The sequence below is a fragment of the Pleurodeles waltl genome, chromosome 2_1, assembly GCF_031143425.1.
Source record: "Pleurodeles waltl isolate 20211129_DDA chromosome 2_1, aPleWal1.hap1.20221129, whole genome shotgun sequence".
Lineage (NCBI taxonomy): Eukaryota > Metazoa > Chordata > Amphibia > Caudata > Salamandridae > Pleurodeles > Pleurodeles waltl.
This window is the reverse complement of record NC_090438.1, coordinates 458,953,476-458,973,245: the sequence shown is the minus strand read 5'-3', so window position 1 is coordinate 458,973,245 and position 19,770 is coordinate 458,953,476. Positions and strand designations below refer to the sequence as shown.

The following is a 19,770-nucleotide window of genomic DNA, read 5'->3' as shown; positions in this document are numbered from 1 at the left end:
GGGAATCTCAAAAGCTGTGGCCGTATTCCCTATCTAAGTGGCAGGCCACAGTGGGATTTGATGATCTACTGCAGGATTCAAGGATCTATCACATAATACAAAAACGTACTGCAGGATTTGCGGATCCCACAATCTTTAAAAACCACACCCAGGGCATACCCAGGTGCTTAGCTGTTCTCCCGGTTGATGAGTAAAAGCCTCTACTTGGGCCATACTCCTCATTTGTGTTCCTCTGTTTGAGCTCAGTTCTTCACCTCTGTTTCTGGATCTAAAGGCAACATTATCTTCAAACCATATGTCAAGAATATCTTCCCAGAATTTTTCTATTTTCAAAGCTTCTTGAAATTTCTTCTGTGGCATCATCTTGAAGACCTTCCTTGCTTCCTTGGAATTATTGCACCTCTTACAGTGCTGTCTTTAGAGGCATCATCTTACTAACAGCTAGGGAGAGTCACATATTACTGTGTGGATTCTGAGAATCCTATTGGGCTTCTATGGTGTCCCTTGCACCTACTTACTGGAATTCTATCACACTGCCAAAGTTGTGCTGTAACAACCGTCTTCTGAACCTCTACAGTATTAAATGCTGATTCTGTGTGAACCTTTGTTCTTAATGGTGCCTCAAGTTGTGAAGCATTACCAACTGCTAAAGGACATTGGAACAAACCTAGTTTAATGCATGGATGTCAATTAGGGGTCATCAGGGCTCACAGCTGCGACCCCTGGCTTGCTCCTTGCACCATATAACACAAAGCCCTTTTTTTTTGGAGTGCTGGGATAAGGAGAGAGATTTTAAATTTAGGGCAAACATTTGTGCTCTCCCTTGCAACAAATACACACCAAAAAACAAACGTGCCCATAGCAAATGTAACTCAGCTTAGAGACAAATCACCTCAGTTTTGAGAGACTTCTCTGTTACGGGTGATATGTCTATTCCAAAAAGCCATAGGTAGGACCCAACAGACATTCGCTTAAAAAGAACAGCAATCCCTCACACCCCCCCTGCGTGTCTTGCTTCATCCTTGGCCATCTTGTGCTCACCTAAGCATACTTGAATGGTGGGCAGTCCTCGTCAGAAGGCTGAGTGGATATGCAGGGAATGTCCAGGGAAAAGGGAATCTAATTAAAAATCCCTATCACCCGTATACGAGAAAAAAATATATTTATTGAAGAGATGCCACAGTGATGATTAAAATGCAAAGTGGGACATATGAGGCTTGACTATGCTGCTGTAGTCCTGCTCAGGTCGACATGTTTCAGCCCTAGGTAAGTTCTCCATGGGGCCAGACCACCGGGGCTTTCTTCAGGACCAGAACCCTATTTGACCCTATTTATATCCCTGTCAGTGATGCTTATACACACACTCTGTGCACACGCATGCATACAATACCAGATAACTAATCTCTGGTTGAGTCAATCAAGATGCCTTTTATTCTTAATAAAGGGATCCAATGTAGAAAACATAGAAAACCTTTTAAAAATGTTGACATTACTGTAAAACGCAAATGAAATGCAGAAAAATAACATAAAATAGAACAAATACATTTTTTATGCATTTCATTTGTGTTTTACACTAATGTCAATATATATAAATGGTTTTCTATGTTTTCTCCATAGGAGATGTCCCACTTTTTATTTTAATCATCCTTTCAGCACCTCTTCAATAAATAAAGATTTTCCTCATAGGCAGGTAAAAGGGATTTTTTATTGGATCCCCTTTTCCCCGGACTTTCCCTTCATGTTCCCTCAGCCTTTTGACGAGGGCCCACCCGCCATTAGAGTGTGCTTTGGCGAGCGCGGGTTGAGGCCATCCGATTCTTTTTTAAACAAATGCTTGTTGGGTCCTATCCGTGGCTTTTTGAGCTAGACATATCACCCATAATAGAGGATTCTCTCAACGTTGAGGTGATTTGCCCCTAAGTTGGGGTATATTTGGTAAGGGCAAGTTTGTTTTTTGGTGTGTAATTGCCCCTTGTAACTTTTGGCACTACCTTTGCAACCCTTGGCCTCAGGGGTGGCAAAATCAGTGCCAGACAGGGGTAGCTCGTCCTTATGGACCATGTTTGGGGCTGAATGTTCCTTGTTTTCTGTCACTGTTTTATTACACTAATAGTGAATAATAGCATATTATTCACTATTAATGTAATAAAGCATAGAGCACAATTAGCTGGAATATGACTCTCCCTGCAGTGCTTAACTTGTGCTTGTTGTTTCCGGTGCAGAGCACCAGCAGTTATTTTTCTGCCTCAAGCAAAGAAAGACAAAGGAAGAAAAAAATGAAAAAGGTCACAAAGGAAGGAAGCAGAAAGCTGCAAGAGTGAGCCGAAGGGGTAGGGAATGGCTTTAAATAGATTGAAGAGGCCCAAGATGGCTTCAGGATTACGCTGCATCAGTATTCCATGTTCGCACATTTAATTGCAACAGCCGCGTGTTTAAGAGGAGGGCTTTGGGGACCGGCAGGTTTTTATTTACAAATTAAGCACTGTCTCCCTGTCATCTGGGGTAAGCAAAATGCCTCTAAATGTATGTTGTGGGCATGCTTACAGGTGAGAGTGTGCTTGTGTGAGAGACTGGCCTATGTGTGAATGTATGTGTAAGCATGTGTGTGTGAATGAAAGTATATCTTAAATGGCAAGTGATGTTACTTCCGCTACCCCTGGTATTTTGGCAAAGTAACATAATTCTTTTGTATCTAACATGATATAGGTAATGCGCCACTGATATGTCACCAGAGTGCATCACTTACTAGAGTAAATCCTGGTATGTCAGATTTCCTGTAGAATGTTACGACAAACAAAACCAATATAAATTAAAAACCTGCATTTATTTAAGTTGATGTATAAGCAGAGGGTAACAGTAGTTTTGTGTTCTGTTTAACACAAAAAGCTATCACTCCTGAAAGTGTGCATAAAATCCCAGAGAACATTTATCTGATGAGACAAGATGTGTGACTACAAGCCAATGGTGTCTCTTGTATATTTTCTCTCATATTCCAATCCTCATAATACTTCTTCACTGTCTGCCCTGAGTGCAGTTTTAGACGCATTTGGCATTGCCAACATGGAATGAGATAGGTGGGTTCCATGTCGTTGTTGCAGAAACATTCGGACCTACAGGTTTTAATAGTAATTCTAGTGTACGAGTCGGCTGGATGTTAGTGGAACATTCAGGCCTGGACCGCTGTTTCAGCCTGTGGACCGTTCCCCGGAGGTCTAGAGATACACTTCAGCATCAATAATGTTGCTGCGTGAATTTCTGGGCACCCTTCGAGAGGGTCCACCATTCAGTCCTGTGGGTAAATCACATAAATGGGCCATCCCACAAAGTCTGGTTAGTGTTTTGCAAGTTTTCTATAAAGATAAATGGATCCAAGTGGAAACTGCTCTTGATGTTCAGCTTTCACAACACATTTACATCAATAATGGCCTAAAGAAGCAGTGCATTTTGGCCCCAGTTCTTTTTGCTCATTGTCTGGCTGATCTCCCGCAAGCAATGCAAGAAAAATAGTCATTTTCTACAAAGATGAGATGTAAACACATCGGACGCTTGCTGATGATGTTATCATAATGGACTACACCCACTTCGGGCACCAGTGCACGCTAGTGCCATTACAAAGTTACTACTCTTCAAATAAACTTATGGTTAATATCTGACAGGATTAAAACTATGGGCCAGATGTACAAAGAGAAGGATAAGCGAGTTCCAAATAGCGATTTTATCCAAATCGCTACTCCTTATGTATGAAACATTTTGGGCCATATGTACGAACACATTTTCCCATAGACACAGAATGGGTAAAACGGTTTGCTACATCTGGCCCATTTGTTTCATACTTGCGATTCCTACTGGGTCGCAAATCGACTTTCCTCATGAATACTAATGAGGTAGGTCACAGTTTGCGACTCATTAGGAATGCCTGCCCTCACAGGCATGGTGGCCTGCTGAGGTCAGCAGACCACCATGTCTGTGATTGCCTAAAAATAAAGGTTTTTTTTAGGTTGAAAGTCAACCCGTTTTCCTTAAAGGAAAACGTAGTGCATTTCAACAATAAAAATTAAACGTTTTGTTTTTATTTTTTAAGAGCAGGCAGTGGTCACTGCCTACTCTTAAAAAATGTTTTACAACATTCACAAAGAGGAAGGTGATCCCATGGGGACCCCTTCCAATCTGTGAATGTATTACCACCAACTTTGAGTTGATGTGACTTGTTTAACTTCGCACTGCTGGGGAGTAAAGATTCCTATCTCTATTTTATAAAATTATCAGAACCCAAAAATATTGAAGTACATTTAGAGAATGCAGTTGGGTATCAATAGCATTTGGTCAATGTTTTAGTTATCTTCTCATATCAAAGCCCAAGGGAACATGTATATTTGTGGAATGAATATAAAGTCTGAACTCAGTCACATTTTATAGGACAGCTTTATGTTCTTAACCTTATGAAAGAAATGGTTATGTCCTTCATTCATTAAATTTAGTATTAATAATTGAGAGGATGCTTCAAAGGTCGCTTGTAATTTCACTGATAACTCCTGTGGGACAATTTTTATGCAATACAAGAAAACACAATGTGTATTGATGAAAGTAATTATATAAAATGCTTATAATACACTTTGGCCCTCATTATGAGTTTGGCAGTCAGAAAACTCCAACCGAAAAACTCGCGGAGATAAGGCAGCCGTCATACTGGCTGCCTCTCCCCGGTCGTATTACGATGTTCCCGCCGGGCTGACCAGCAGGAACATTGTATTATGACATTCTGGCCAATCAGACCGACGGGAACAGTGCTACAATATTAGTCTTGGCTCCCTTAGGGAGCCAAGGCCAATACCATAGCACTACAGCACCCTCGGAATGCACACTGTCAAAGGTTAACATTGCCCGTACACTACCATGATATTCTGAACCGCAACATATTACTGCATAAACAGGAAAAAGTTTTGGGTCTCAGATTGACCTTCTGGGCTTTGTTACTCAGTTACTAAAGGCACCAGATGTAATGCTAATATTTATCTATTTGGTGATAGGTGATAAGTTTGAATCCAGATAGCTGAAAGGGAGTCAACAAATCTCAAAATCCTAATCCCACCCACCAAAAATGAACTGGGATTCCAAATCATAGAACTGTTTTTTTCATAAACTGGTTCACAACTCAATGTCCTTGTGTTCATTTAGCAAGGATATCTGGTGGTCGGTGACAGGAGGGGAAAGAAGTCGATGTTGAGGAGCACCAGACTGCACCCCCACTAGTTCCCAAACCATTGGTCTAACAGGGCAGCTGCTGAAAAGAGCCTTATTATATAAGACAGGCTCCCTGGGGGCACCACACTTGAGGGACACCACATTTTGGGGCTCAGATCACTTAAACAGCAGGCCACAGTTGAAGCTGTCAGGTGACTCGAGCACCCATAGGATAGGGGGTACACACAGGGCCAGTGGTTGCCTCAATGCAACTGGGATTTAGGGCCAGAGTCCAGCTGCACCTTTGAAATGTCACATATTTACACTGTACACAGATCGTATAAATGGAATGGTTCTAGGGAGGAAGAAAAAATACATGTGCAATCTTGTACTTACAATAAGGCAATACAGCCCCCTTCACAGTCAGAGAGGTAAGGGAGGATTGAGCAGCAATACTGGCCAACCACAAGTGTAATGCTTGAAAGTGTCTTAAATGTTTTTTTAGGCCACTTGGATGTTCAGGTGTTTCTTAGGTTGTTCAAGGGCAACTAGCACACTATATCCTTTTGAATCCTGAGCAACGTCTCTTCATTGAAGTCTTCAGTCAGCTGAGCGTTGTTCCACTCCCTCTGAGACAGGAAAGCTCTTCTCCTGTTCTAGCAGTCCAGCAGCTCTTCTTCCAGTGCAGAGCACAGTCTTGGGGTGGCGCCATTGTTCTAGGTTTGGCTACAGCCTTGGAAAAAAAAGGTAACACAGGGTTTATTTTTTTGGGAAAACCTTTTATTCATTTTTACAACCATGGTGCATTGTTGTCTCACATTACAAGTATAGCATATAGCATTAGCCAATTTTATCAATATTCATCCATTAGGCGGAACTAGAGTGAATTTCAAATCTATGCCTGCATTCCCCTACCTCGCTCCTACACCAGGCCCCTCCTTCCCATGTCAACCCATAATGCATATGTGAATCCATGGTATGTCTTGGCAAGGCTCCAAGTGTGCCTCTAACCTCCACCCTTCCCTTCCATAGCTTGTATAGTTTCTTTGGGCAACCTCTTGCTTTATAAATGATAAATGGGGGATTCCATGCACATGCAACAATCCATGCCTTTAGCCCAATCTCAACCGAAGGAGCAACCACATCCTTCCAAGCCTTTGCAATGTCTCTATTGGCAACTATTAGGTCTAATCATAGGAGTGCCTGATGATAGCGTGTACCACCCAGCTCGTTTGTTACATAAAGCAGCACAAGCCTAGGATCTCTTTGAATTCCCCACCCCAGCACCCTCTCCAATACCTCCAGTCTCCCAGAACCCCTCCCAAAAATTAGAAAGAAGAGGACACTGCCAAAACATGTGGGACAAGTTCCTGGGGTAGCTCCAGCATCGTAAGCACCCCCCATCTGGTATCAATCCCATGCGGTGAAGTCAGGCCCTGGTGTAATATACACAGTGGAGCAGCTTTAGATGGGTGTGCCGAAACTGTGAAGCTATCACTGCCTCCCTAGTAGCCTCCTGTGACTCCCTCCAGTTGTCGTTGTCAAGTTCAGACAGCTCTCTCTCCCAGGCCCTTCGTATTGCCACCATAGGATCTGGTACATTCCTTAGCAACATCTTATACATCTGTGACATCTTGTGCTACTTGATGTTCGTATGGAGAAGCTTAGCTTCCAATGATGAGAACTTTATCTCCTCAGTTACCTGGAGCACCGGTGTTAGTGCATGACGGAGCTGCAAGTACCAGAAAAACTGCATACGATGCAAAGCGTACTCCGCCAGTAACTCTTGGAAGGATTTAAATATCCCATTATGAAGAGCATCTCCCAGGTAGAGATGGAGATAGTGTCCTATGCTGTAAAGCCCCGAAGAGCTACGATCTGAGGGAGATATGTGCCCGTCATAGTGGAGTCCCCAGCGTTAGCCTATCCGTCTATCCAGTGGCCTTCTTGGCTGCCACCCAAGCCTCAAACACCACCCGAGTTGTTGAGGGGAGAGACCTGTACGACGTCCCCATGTAGCAAATGCAGAAGGCCCAACACAGGGTGTCTTGATCATGCACCTTCTCTAACCAGCAGATCTCGTTCTGAGACCAAAAATAGTACAACAAAGGGACTTTAGAGGCCAGGTCTTATTGACCTTTGGCAACCATGGACGGAACCAATGGAAAATTAAATGGTTTGCATTCTTCAAACAGTATAACTCTGGCCAGTTACTGCTGGGCACATGTTCATAGGCAGCTCCACAAAGGATGACATCAAATTAATAATTCATCTTTATTGAGGAGGGCAGTCTCCTCGGCTGGACTCTCTCTTATTCCTAAACAGCTGTCTGCTCCTTACAACATGAAGGCCACATGTGGTCCTAGTGGTGTGTAGTGAACCCAGTACAACTCACTGGCTTCAGCACTTACAATGAATCGCAAATCATTAGCTGACTGAAGGACTGAAGGTAATGGGATTCACTGTTGTCAAGGTTGTAGGCCAGTTTGCATATGATTATTGTAGGCATGGTTCCTGGCAGACAGAAGGATCTGTCTGTAGGCAGTTGCTTGTGTTGTAATTATCTGTAAGCCAAAGCAGCCTCTGAAAGAACCAGTTGCACTGCCCTTTGCTAGGCATAGGGCAGGTGAAACTGATATAGCCACAAATGCATATCTCAAACCGTCTCCCACAAGACCCGGACGGCATCAGTCAGACTGCCTTCGTACTGGGTCCATTTGAACTTCCAATTGAATTGTAGAGTCCACTTGTTCCACCTAGCATAGCTGGCAAGGAGCATGGCAAGTCTCGGAGCTGCACTTACCAAGATCTTTGTTAGAGCCTGAAACATCAGGATCATAGTCCAAAAGTCCTGGACTCGTTGCAGGAGATGGAAAGCCCTGAACTCCACTGCATCCAGGATTGCTCCAATGAATAGTAGCTTCTCCATGGGAGTCATCTGAGACTTTGGTTTATTGATAGTGAACTCTTACTATATTTACCTTCGTCTGGAAGTGGTTGATTGTGGCGAGCCTGCTTTCAAAAGCCAGTCTTCAAGGTATGAAAAAATGAGAATCCTCCTACCCCTGAAAATAGGCAGTGACCACCGTTATCACTTTTGTGAGCACCTGATGGGCGTCCATGGGTCAAAAAGGGAGCACAGCGAATTGAAAATGCTCATGGCCTACCTTGAACCATAGACAATATCTGTGGGCCTGCAGGAAGGGAAAACTGTGCGCTGCAGGTCTAAGGACACATTTGAGTCACTCAGGTACAGGGTACAGGCCTGACAGAATCTGGACCAGTGTCAACATTTTGAATGTGTCCTTCCACAAAAAGGTATTAAGAAGCCAAAGATCCAGAACAGACTGAGGTCTCTGTCATTATTGAGTGAAGAAATAGTGAGAGTATTCTCTCTGAGGGCAGAACTCTCTTGATAGGACCCGGGGAGAGCGACAACGCACTCCCTATATCCGATTAGACAGTTGCTCATTTTAAATTTTCTCTGGTGTGGGAGGGCTAGTGTACGGGGCAGAAAGAAAATGCATAGCTATTTTCACCAATCTGTAGGTGCCATCTCTCTGGTGTGATTGATCCTGCCCCTACCCGTTGAGTATGCATCACTAAGGGCACACTAAAATTGTTGGGTTGGTGTTGCAGCAGATGAAGAGGAATTGGAGGACAGCTGGCCCTGCTGGCCCACATGCTGCCTGCCAGACCCATGTCCATGTCCTTGAAAAGACTGGGTGACTAATGCATCACTGGTTGGGAAGGTTGTCTCTGCCTATATGCCAGCCTTCTGAATAGCCTTTAAACATTCTGAATAGATGCAGGAACTGTTTGGAAGGTGGTTAACAGCCGCAAGGAGTGCACCATAACTATGCTGTTATTAAAGTGCTTCAACACAGAGGTCTGTACACTGCCAGAAATTATTGTGGAATGCACTTATGTGAGTCAACGAAGGACAACACTAGTATTGATTGCTCTACCCAGATACTCTGTTAGTATCCAGACCACGCTGAATCTTGTCCCACATAGATCGTCTGGGTCAAACAAATCAAAGAAGCCCTAAGGTCTTCTGAGACTGCTGGAAAGATCGTACTTGCTTTGTTCCAAAGGGCATGTGTGTAGCGGCCAAGAAAACAAACATCATTACAGGACACACTGCTAAACTAGCTGGAGAAAACATCAATCATTCTGGAATCCCTATCCAGAAGAGTGGTAGGAAATGATTTTGGGTTTACTTTACTGGTAGAGGCCTGTACAAAAGGACTCTGTGGAATTGGGAGCTTAGTGAGAAAACCCAGGTCACCAGGCATCGGTCTGTGATGTCTAGCCATCTGCGTTTTCACAGGGCAGCAGGAAGAAGGCTTCTACAAAGTGGCCAACAGAGTATCAAGGAGGGCATTGTTAAAAGGAAACAGCAGCTCAGAAGTCACTGTTCCAGGCTGCAAACCTTCCGTTAGACAATTTGTTTTAGTCTAAACTTGGGGTAGCTATAACTCTGGTGCTTCAGCTGCCCTCCGGCCACCACTGCAAATAAGGCACTCTCTCCCATTGGTGGCCCAAGTGGGGAGTCAAGCTCTGCCTCTGCTGAGCTGTCCAGCCCACTGGCATTTTGTAAATAATGTATAAGGCTTTGTCAGTGCAGAGAGGGTGAATCAAGCCATCCCCACCACTGTTGTCATCATCATTATCAACATCTTGGGGTGCTCCCTGCTCTGGTATAGGATCAGAGTCAGAACTACAAAGATAATGGAGCCCCTGTGGTACAACATGACAGAGGCATGGGTTAGAGTCAGGTTGTCGGTTTCAAAATAAAGTCGGTTTGAAGTCTGACACTGGGGTTAGCAGCAGGTTATCTTCTAGCACCTGCAGTATTGTCACTGGTGTTGGGGTAGCAGGGGCCGATGTGGATTGTGGGGCTGGAGTGGAAGTCTGTACCAGTGTTGGTAAGAGCTCTGTAGTGGGTCCCAAGTGGGACCAGGCATGGGCCTACCAGCGGTAACCTGACTGGAGTCCCCTGAAGCTCCATGGTGCCCAAAGGTGCACCAGAGGGAGCCTGATGCACACTGAAAATTTGCAGCATTGCCTCTGTAACTGAGCCCGTTGGCCGCTCGTCCCTGTTCTACTGAAATGAGTGAACTCACTTTACGAAGGGTTAACTGTGGTTTAGGTCAAGTATATGTGTGACTTGGGTTACAGGGTGTTCTTCCTTTCCTTCATTCACTGTGGTAATTGTCTTTTCTGTTTTTTTGTCTCCCCAGGTGGCGTTGCTGTCAGAGTAAGTCATACCTCGGTGGAACAGTAAATAGGAACATGGAATCAGGTAAGTGCTTTCTGGATTTTTAGGGAAAAGAGGTAGTGCTAGTGAGGAAAAAATAAGGAAAGGGTTCCACTGTGGTGATGTTGGACTTCTTTGTGCTCCCCAGTGTTTTTATTAAACAAGCTCCAGTGTTATTGGGGTGCGCTTCTTGCATGCAACCTCAGTTGGTCCATCCCCCTTCCCCCTCGTTTCTCCCACCCCTTCCCTCTCCCTTTCCTCCCCCCTAAGAGGGTCTGTACCTTGGACAGTCACGTTCCTCCTGGAACGGGGCTGGGAGTGCACGTCTGTCATTCCCCTTGTGTCCGTTCAACTCTTTCCCTTGCTCTGGCCTCTTGCGGATAGCGCTTCCGGACCTGGATTGTCTCCACCTTGATTCCTGGCTCTTCTCCGGTGTTTAGTCTCCTTGCTCCTTCTTTCATGCTCCTCGTCCCTCCACCTCCACTTTCCTCGCCGTTCTCCCCTTTCCAGTCTTTAACCCAGAAGTCGTAGAGATTTCTGGGTGGTGAACTCTTGGGGTTCCCCCGGCGAACCAGTGAAGTGGCCCATCCTCAGATGAGGCTCCCATTACCGTGTAAGGACCCTGCCACCTGGCTTGGAGTTTATTCTCAGAGGTGGGAAGAAGTATACATACTTTACTGCCAGTTGATAGATGTCAACCTGCTGTTCCTATCATAGTAACGTTTCTGTTGGTCCTGAGTTTTTCCATATTTTGGTGGACCTCCCTCCAAAAAGTGTACATATTTTATCTTTTAAAGTCCAAGTGTATTCTAGCAGGGTTTTCGCTTCATCTTCTTCTTCCTCCTCCCAATGTTCAGCTGCCATGTCTAGTAAGGTTCTGGGTTGCCTAACGAACACTAATTTGAAAGTACTATGGCCGGTTGAAGATTGCACGTGAGTACGCATGGCATACAGGATGAGGTGCAGTTTTATGTCCCAATTCCGACTGGCTTCTGAAGTGTTCTTCTTAAGCAGGGTTTTATTTGTTTTATTATATTCTTCCACCAAACCATCTGTCTGTCTGTGGGTAGTAGACGGAGGTCAGGAGTTGTTTTATCCCTAGTAGGTGACATATTTGTACCATCAGTTTTGACATAAACAGAGTGCCCTGGTGGGTCCGTTGGTCTTTCGGGAACCCTCACCCTGGAAAAGAACTTAACCATTGTTGAGCCACCGTTCTCGTTGTCATACTTTTTTAGAGGAATTGCTTCCAGATATCGTGGTGCGTAGTCCACCAAAAACAAGATGTATTGGGAGCCCTTCAAGGAGGTTACCAAGGGTCCCTCTAGGTCCATGCCCACCCAGGTGAAGGGTACTTCGATAATAGGGAGGGGTTGTAAAGGTGCTTTCAGAGGAATGTGTGTACTAACCAACTGACATCTACTACAAGATGTGCAGTACTTCCGTATCTCAGAATAGACTCTGGGACAATAGAAACGAGAATACACTCAGTCTTATCCTTACCATAACACCCCCCCCCTGTTTGACTGAGGGCTAAATGGGGCACTTGCATCCGGTAGAGTGTGGGGACTACCAGCTGGGTCCAAATTGAATCCTGGACTTTGGTATTCCAATACAATAAGCCATGCAGCACAGAAAAATAAATTCCTACCTTCTCTGGGTTGTCGTGAATGACCTTAGCCCTTGCATGTTTTAGGCATGGGTCCTCCCTCTGACAGGCCCGAAAACTTCCTGGGTTTTCTTTGTCAGGGTGGACTATAAAAGAGAGAGAAAATACATTAACCTGGTGGGTTTGGTTGTATTCTGGAGTTCTCTTTTATTTTCAATCTAGCTTTTGGTTGACACATTTTAGTGTGACCCGGGTCTGATTAACACCCTCCGGGTCTACCCTTCAAGGGGCTGAGTCTTTGTAATAGTAAGAGGAAGTCCCCATAGTCTTTTCCCAGCACCAGGTCTTCAATCAGGTAGGGTATGACTGCCACCTCGAGGGGCTCCTTATATCCCCTCCACTCCATCTCTACCCAAGCTACTGGATATATTTGGTTTCCCCATGGACGCAGGTTATCATTGCCTTTTCACCCTCTACCACTGATCCGGGAATACCAATGATTCTTTTATAACTGAATGTCTACACCAGAGTCCAACTATGCTGTAACCTGTCTATTACTGACTTGGATTCCCAGTGAAAAAGGGGTTCCACAAGTGGTTGTACATCAAACTCTCCCTCAGAAAAGACCCATCTCCATGGGTTTGGCCCTTGACCCTTCTGTGGGCAGTTTTGGGCGTTATGGCCCCATTCCGCACAGTGAAAACATTGTGGAACTTGTCCCATCTCCCTTCCTGGCCCCTGGAGGTTTTCATGGCATCTGCTAAATTCCTAGGAGAACTTTTTGGAACTGCACTAGCTTTCTGTATGGAAGGGGTTAGGGATGACCCACGGGGAAACACCCCCATTTTTTCATTGAGCGGTGGTAAGCACAGGCTAAATCAATTGCTTTGGGGATGGTCATGTTGGTATGCTGTCTCATCCAAGTTCGGGGAGGGTCAGGAAGTGCTTATAAGAATTGCATCTAGCAGTATTTTATTAATTACTTCCTCCTTGGTTGAGACATTAGGCCATAGCCATTTCAAAACCATGTCTTGAATTCTATAGAAAATTACCTTAAATGGTAATGCTCGGAGTCACACCCAAGTCTCTCCTGAATCGCTTTCTTTACTTCAGTATAGGGGTTATCACCCCCTGGATTAGTGGCTTGATATGCTGATTGTAGTTCACTGGGTCAGTAAGGGGGCTACGTACTGACCCCACATGTCTCGAGGCCATGTGGTAGAGGTAGCTACTCTTTCACAATTAACAAAAAATGAGCCCGGATCTTCTCCAATTTAGTATTTCTGGAGCACTGAACTGGGTATGTTAGGATCTACCTTTGAGCTAGCGATAGTCTCTGTTACTTTTTGTATGGCCGTCTCGCAAACAAGTTTGGTTATTGGCTATGATTGTGGATTGGGATTTCAAAGCCTAATGTATCTGCTCTCTTTCTTTCTGGGTGGTTCGAACCTGTTCATCCATCACCAGTTGTAGATGTCTTTGTCCCTCGGCTAACTGCCTTATGAAACTGTCAAGAGAGACGGCATCTTCCATCTTCCTGGTAAGCTGTCAAACTCCTATCTGGCTCGTCACTGTACTTGAGCCCGTGGCTACTTGTCCCTATTCTACTGAAATGAGTGAACTCACTTTACGAAGGGTTAATTTTGTATTTATTTGTTAACTGTGGTTTTGGTCAAGTATATGTGTTTGGTCTCCTTGCTCCTCCCTTCGCGCTCTTCGTCCCTTCACCTCCACTTTCCTCGCTCTCCTCGGCGTTCTCCCCTTTGTGGTCTTTAATGTAGAAGTTGTAGAGACTTCCAGTGGGTCATCCTCCTGGTCCGACGCTTCCAGATTACAGCCTCCTTAAAGGCCTTGATCTGCTCCAGGGTCGATGATGTGTCTTGTCTACAGCTTCATCAGTTCATTATGTCATGACACTTATTTGTCATTATGCTATCTGGATGAGAAGCCACTGTGTCATATTATCTGATCTGTGTCTCAGATTTTGTAACATGACTGATTTCAGTGTCATCACAGAGCTAGGTGAAGTAATTTTATTTACAGGGATATCCGCAATATGATTATTAGCAATTTTCTAACTTGAAAAATTAATCCTCGCACACATCTCTAACATGAGCACCAAAAAAAAGACAATGTCCTCCAATCCAACTCCTGTGCTACCCTATTGCCAGAAGCCCCGGACTAGGTACACAAGGCCCTCACACAGCACTTCCAGAAGCTGGGTAAAATCCCAGATATTCGAGAACAGACAGACCCCTAAGTACAAGAGAAAACAGGGATTTCCCTGTTGTGATTCCACATTACTGGACCGCTTACACTAAGCCTGGCCAGTGCAAAAGGCATGAAAGGAAAAAAATGAATTCATTGTGTGATCCTCATTTCTCATGTTTGGCACCTGAAGTCTGTGAACCCTAGCTCCTCACACCTGGCAGACACCACAAAAAGACACAGGAACAGGCAAAGGATCAGCTAGGTTGGCTAGATTGGCAGCCAGACTTCAGGAATATACCTATACTATTGAATTTTTGCAAGGCTGAAAGAATGTTCAGGCCGATTGTCTGTCTAGGTTGTCATTATATTGGAAAAAGATGGGGATGGTTGCCGGGTACTAAGTTAGTTCCGGCTTGGTTGAAGGAAGTGTTGTGTGCCCATGCGGGGGTCTGGGGTCATGGTGGTGTTAAGTGTCTTAATAAAGGTGAAGTACATGCCAGATTACGGGTGGAGGTAGGAGACTGGGTCAAGGTGAAATCAGGTAGGATCCAGGGAGGTTTTCCCAAGTTCAAGGGTCCTTTTGGGGTTCAGCGAGTTGGTGCATTTTTTGTGGTTTTGGAGAATGGGGAGGGATGGAATTTTCGGAATGTGGCCTTGTATCAAAGGAATGGTATGGCTAAGGAGAATGTTGATGAATGTTGTTTGGGAATGATGCTTATGAGTGATGATGAAGTTGTTAATGGGAGGAGTGCTATGCCTCTAGACGATTGTTTTGTACACAAAGGGGTTGTGAGAGGAATGGATGGTTGTGGCAATGAGTATTGGAATGATTCTGCTCTGGGAAAGAGGATTAGGATGCCGCATTCTTATTTGAGGGATTTTGTTATATAGTAAACTTATTATCATTATTTTTAATATCTTGTTTTTCCAATCCAGTTTCTTGTGTGTTTATTTTCCGCTTTGTGTTTCCTTTAGTTGTTATTTGTTAGTGAACAGGGGAGGATGTGTTGATCCAGGATCATAACACATCCAGGATCATCCAGGATTCCAGGGTTGCCAGTTGATCTGGAACCTCTGGAGAAGCCTGATGCCAGGTTGTGTTGCTCCCGAATAAACTTCGGAATATAAACTACGTCCTGTCCGACCATTATTCTCAACAAACTTCTCATCGAATGGTGAGTGGCTATGGAGAATGAGCTAAAACAAGAAAATAGAAAATATTTCATCTGCTTAGATTTGCATGTGGCTATACACAATTCTCTTCTCCCCTGGGTGCAGTGACATTGCCTACACCCTATTTCTGTGTACAGTGTTCAGTAGTTCCTTGGCCATAACTAAGTTCATTCCTAATAATAATATATCAGTAACATTGACATGCAGTGCCAGCTTCAACCCTTTCACTGCTAGCACCACATTCCCAAACTGCTAAGCCTTTTTTGTAGGGTAGTTTGCGCTTAGGCTCCCATAACTTTTTGTCCACAAAAGGTATGCAGGCCAAATTTGCATCATTTTTTTTCCAACACCCTGGGGATTCTGAAAGTGCCCAGGGTTTGTGGATTCCCCTGTAGGGGACCGAGAAATTAACCAAAATACAGCTAAAATTGGGGTTTTGGGGGAAAATGGGAAAAAAGTGCTGCAGAAAAAAACCATCTGTTTTTTCCCTGCAAATGTTATCAACGTAGGGTTTGCAGTGCTAAATTCACCATATTCCCAGCTTTCAGGATCAGGCAGACTTTAATCACACAGTTTTGGCATTTTACTGGTAGATAGCCCATTTTCCAATTTTTTGAGCTTTCAATCTCCTTCCAGTTAGTGGTAGAAATTGGTGTGAAACCAATGGTGGATCCATTTCTGATATGGTGTAGGGTGCATGTGAAATACACTACCCTGAACTCCCCCAGATGTTTAGTTTTCAGAAATGTATGGGTCTAGTAGGTTTTTCCAGGTGGCAGTGTACCCAAGTCCAAAAAGTGCAGCTGCACACGCAAGTGGGACGATATTGGGAGTTAGCCAAGCTCTCTTGGCTCATATGTAAAATCAGAATCCAAAAGAGTAAAATGCCCTCTTGCTTGCCATTGGGATAAGATGCCTTAGTCCGCAGGGGTGGCTGAAAAAGTGTTGCCTCCTTCAGTTAGGGTGGGAGGCATAACCATGCCCATAGTGGTAGGCAGTTACCACTCCTCTATTTTTAGACAAATGCTTCCCTGGTATCTAGTGGGCTTTCTGCCTGCCCTGGAGGGCAGACTGTGGCTAATAATCCCCATATGCCCCCCCTCAGGTGGGGGGGGGGGCAGAAAGATGTAGCCATTCATTTTGGGGGTGGGCACTGCCATGCCCATTCTAGGCTCCTACCCCTACACTACCAAATAAACATCCTTGGTGCCCAGTGGCTGATTTGGTTTTTTTTTTATGGGGGGGGGGGGGAAGGTGTGGGCATTGCATTGCCCATTCAGGGCAGCTCCCACCACTAGCTGAATAAAAAAAATGTCCCGGTGCCTAGTGGGCAGATTGGGGGCTGTTGCTTCCATTCCCTCCCAGAAAGACTGTGCTCTTTTTTTTTGGGGGGAGGGACATTGTAATGCCCATTCTAGTGAGCCCGCATCCCCAAATGAATCCCTGGTGCCTAGTGGGCTTTCTGCCTCCCGCCACCCCCCCCCCCCCCACACTTGGGTGGGCAGATCAGGGTATATTGCCCCCATTTGCCCCCCTACAGAACCCCCCCTGAGGCAGAAAGACTGTGGCAATTTTTGGGAGGGCAGGGGCATTACAATGCTTATTCAGGGCAGCCCCCACCCCTAGATATTTATAAAAAAAAGAATCCCTTTCTGCCCCCAGAAAGACTGAATATGCCCAAAATATAAGGAGGGGAGCAAAAGCCTTTACCCAAGGGGTGCTCCCTCCTCCCTGGTGTCTAGTGGGTGGATCCCTGCTTGGGGATCACTCTCCTGCAACGATCCCCAAGCAGGGATCCGCTAGGGAGAGGTACCATTGGAAAGGAGAATGTTTCCCCTTTGCAATGATACCTCTCCCATCTGCCTCAGTGCTCAGGGAGCTGAGATAGCCCCCTGAGCACCGAGGCAGTGATGTGAAATGAGCCGATCTGTTCATTTCAATTTTGTTTTCAGTGAAATGACATCAGAGTGGCAGCACGCTGATCATCATTTCACTGAAAACCCAGAACAGCCATGGGAGCTGGGGAAGCTATTTTGGAAGAAAGGAAATCCCTGTGGCACCTGCACCAGAGGAATTTCCAGTGCCTTGTGCGCGAATGACTGGGAGCCATCTGACGAACACAAGCACTGTTGCGTTGGACAGTTCCCGGCCGCCCGATGCTTCGACGGAGTTAAGGCAGTGCGACAGGTGCTGATGCACCAGGCACTGAGCTCAGGGGATCCTGCATTCTGAAATATTTTATGGGTGTAAAAGCACTGTTTTAGAGTTCTTTCCTACCCTATTTCTGTGTACAGTGTTCAGTAGGACCTTGTCTTTAGCTACATTCATAAATATTAATCATACACAATAATATAGCAATGATATTGATGTGCAGTGCCATCTTTAAGGCAGTGCAACAGATGCTGTTGCACCAGGTACTGAGCTCAGACGGTGCTGTTTTCTGAAACATTTTATAAGATGTAAAAGCACTTCAGAGTTCTTTGAGTGCGCAGCAATTTTGAGGAAATAATACAAATGTGAAGATACCTCTGGTAATTCATGTACCTGCTATAAGAATCTGAGTTTTGTATAATAGAAATTTTGAATCATCATGAAGTAGTGCAGAGGGTTAACGTGCTTTCTGCAAAGCATGTGTACCACGCAGATCACAAAATTGTATTATATGTAGATAGCTCAGCGGGTTACTGCTTTTGTCAAAGAGATCTTTTTTTGTTAATTGGAATTTATAAATTACAATCTGTAAGAAATTGGGTTATTGGTTGAGACGGATGGAAGCCCTATTCAAGCAACAGGTACCAACTACAATCCTTGTCAGGTTTTTAACTTAGAGGCAAAGTGTAAAGTATTTATGCTGCACTCAAACTATAATACAGTGAATGAAACACAATGCAAGAAAAATACCAAACAAAGTGAGAACTGTGGTGTATTATACGGTATGCTTATATGACCTTACCATGTAATACACTCACAAAACTCTCTTGGGTCCAGACAGGCTTGTTTGTAAAACGTTTAGGTCCATTGTAGGTAGCTGTGGCTTTGAACAGGGTTAAACAAAGAAACGAGTGTAAACCATTTGGAAGCACCTAACTGTGAAATAATAAAGTCACACAACACTAAAGAAATCCAACACCAATTTATAAAATTAGATTATATTTTTATGAATTTGTAGTCACCAAGATGGGCAAAATCCACTGGAGGGTTCCAGAAATATAGATTTTCTAAATAAAATGTAAATCTCGCTTTTCAGTCCGAAGTGCAAACAAGCATTAGTGACTGTAAAGTTTGTAACATTTGAAAAGTTTGAAAGAGATGTGTTCAACTACTCCAGGCTGAATTAACAGGGAAAAGGTCAGGGGAGGCAATAAGGTGTATTTGGACAGTTATCAAGTCACCAAAGCATCTCAAGTCCAGTTCCACACTTTAAATTAGGACTGCTATAGACTTCAATGGAGTGGTCCTAATGCTGTGAATATAGGATGTAGAAAGGTGCTCTGGGTGCTATGCAGGCAATGGGGCCTTCCAGGGGGTTATACCTTGATCCTCGGATAAGCTGGGACGACTTTGTCCACAGGGGTCGGAGTCCCTCGAAGCCAGTAGAAGCTCAGCAGCAGTTGGACTCCCAATCTCTAGTCACAGCAGACCTAGCAGTATTGTTTGGTGAGGGTTAGTGTCCGTCTTTGATGACCAATCCATACACTGACAACTCAGACACAGGTGCAACTTTTGAGACCAGAATTGTGGTCTTCTTGGCTGTACGTCAGCAGTTAGTCATGATTTATTGCAAGTGGATACTGACTGGCCAACATGAGCGACTTCAGCTTTTGTGGCCCTTGTGCTGGGACAGGGGGTCACCCGACTGACCCTAGGGGTCACGACTTCAGTCTGGGGCTCAGGAGCAACTGTTCCTCGAGCCAGGCAGCAAAGACACAGTCTTGCTTTGCTAGCCCAAAAAGCAGCAGTCCAGCAGTTGGTGCAGCCTCTCTTGTGAGGTGCAGGGGTCGGCAGGGCAGACCTTCCTTGGTTCTCTCTCCAGTCCGAATGTTATCTGAGGTTCTGGGTGCCAGAAGTGAAGAATTTATGCCAGAAAGTGCCCTCGGGGTGATGCAGTCACTAGTCAGTCGACTACTAGGATCCACCCCATCCTATGACGACTTCCAGCTATGTGTGGCATTTATCAGACCGAGAATGTATTATTATTCTCACTCTCAAGATGCCTGAACCCTTCCGTGGATGCTATGACCTTGGTAGCTCCCCCTGCAGGTGTGGCTACTTGTGGGCTACACTTTAACAGAACAAAGTTTGGCAACTGTTTTCCTCTCCCTTTTCCCACCAC

At 44.8% G+C, this 19,770-nt stretch overlaps 1 protein-coding gene across 1 annotated transcript in view; it reads right to left on the bottom strand.

The window, feature by feature from the left end:
• Nucleotides 1–2,805: 2,805 nt before the first annotated feature.
• The window catches only part of TRMT2B (tRNA methyltransferase 2 homolog B), a 194,352-nt gene continuing 177,387 nt past the window's right edge, over nucleotides 2,806–19,770 (bottom strand). The window contains exon 14 of the mRNA XM_069213328.1: nucleotides 2,806–5,914. The gene's annotated coding sequence lies outside the window, so the exon portion shown is untranslated. The remainder of the gene's footprint in view (nucleotides 5,915–19,770) is intronic.